Here is a 1,917-nt window from a genome sequence, read left to right as displayed (position 1 = left end):
TAGAAAACCCAAAGAAATAATCATAAACATAAACTAATAAGGAGAGCAAATGACAGCTTGCAAAATAAAGAAATAACCAACACTAAATTTCCACATAACAATAATAAACAGTAACATAGCAAAATGAAATTCTGCAGCCATGGCAATAATAGATCAAATTGCAGACAAAATCAATAGTCTAAAAGCTACATGCTACTGATGAGATAAATGAAAGGAACAACTACATAGATAGTCTCTGTTGTTCATGATTTGGAAGAATCAGCAATACTGTGAAATATAAAATCTTCCCAACAAGATCCCTATACTTAATGCACTTCTACTCAAGATCTAAGCCAGTTGATACCTATTAAAAACTGATAGATGAAGTTCATACTTAAATCTTTTGGTCTTCGTCCCCAAACCAAGAAAACAAAATTAAAAAAATTTTAAGCCCCAAAACTCCAATCTCCTCACTAAATGTCAGGCAGATATAACAAGCGAGAAACATTTTACAAAATAGTTAACCAACAAATGTCAACACTTGGATGGTCATCAAACAAGGACAACTATCAGGGTACCTGTCACAGCCACAGGAGTCCAAGGAAGGATAACAAACAAATGCAGGACATTGGATAATGATGATACTAGGCATGTAAGTGAAAGGTTTATGGGAAATGGCTTGACTATATTTGTAATTTTTCAATTAAAAAAACACACAAACAAACCTGTTATCTCTATAGCCTCACCTGTGCTGGGTTGTAAGTCTCAAATAACATAAGAAAATACATAACCAAGAGTCAAGAGAGTTACCAACAATGACAAAAAAGAACAGAGATAAATCCCAATATAAAAATAGATAATATTAAAAATATTAACAACCTGATCGAGCACAAAGTAGAGAGACCAATTGACAAGATTTTAACCATTGAAGAAAAATTTATCGTTTTAATCAACCATGGTCATCTCTACAAGAATCTGTTGGATAACCAGATGATTTCTATCTCTCAATTATGGTCAGAGACAATAACTAGCATGAGAGTTCCTGCTGGGGATGGCAGGGGACCAAGATGGGGGCAGGGGAAAGGTATTAGAGGGAGCTGACCTCAAGAAGTACAAGGAGGAAAAAATGTTTTGAAACTGATGATGTACAACATTGCTTGATATGATTGAACTATGGAATGGTATGATGTCTGGACTGGGTCCTAACACAATTGTTTAAACCAAAGAACAATACGTTACAATAAGTTACTATTAGAAAAACTGTTGAAAGAATAAAGTTAAGTAAAAATTTAAAAATTAGTCCTATGAAAACACCTTGAAAACAACAAGCTGTGAACTTGACCCAGAGTTCAATACTTGCCTTGGAATAGAAAAATCACAGATTTAACTTGCGTATTCTGAATCTCTGAAAACCAAATTCTGATGCCAAATTTGTAGAACAGTTTAAAAAATAAATGACTATTTGAAAATTTAAAATAAATAAATAAAAATTAATTTTAAATGTCAAGCTACCTCATATTACTCAGTGGATTTTTGGATGTAGTATATCCCCAAACCTCACATTTTCATCTCCCACTTCTGTAGTTTTTTGATGCTCTGTACAGGCTTTCCCAGGAGCAGTCGTCTGCTCTGTACATGGACCAGAGCAATGTCTCCAAAGGCAAGTCTGACTGCAGACAGACTGTGCTGCTAATTCTGCCTTGACTCTCCGCTAATTTCAGAGTTGTCCTTCCTTAGGAAAATATACAGCTGTGTGTTACATGGCTGCTGTCTACCTGTCCACAGTCATGTTTCACTTTCCATTCCTTGCTTTCATTGTTCATCAGTTATTAATTATTATGTGCAATTTCCAAAACACAATGTATGGGTTTAATAATCCCAACATTACTTCCCTCCTTTCTCCTCCTTCATAGCTCAGTGTGACCATCATCTCACTAA

The sequence above is a fragment of the Tenrec ecaudatus genome, chromosome 1 (assembly GCF_050624435.1).
Source record: "Tenrec ecaudatus isolate mTenEca1 chromosome 1, mTenEca1.hap1, whole genome shotgun sequence".
Classification (NCBI taxonomy): Eukaryota; Metazoa; Chordata; class Mammalia; order Afrosoricida; family Tenrecidae; genus Tenrec; species Tenrec ecaudatus.
This window is presented reverse-complemented; position numbering follows the sequence as displayed.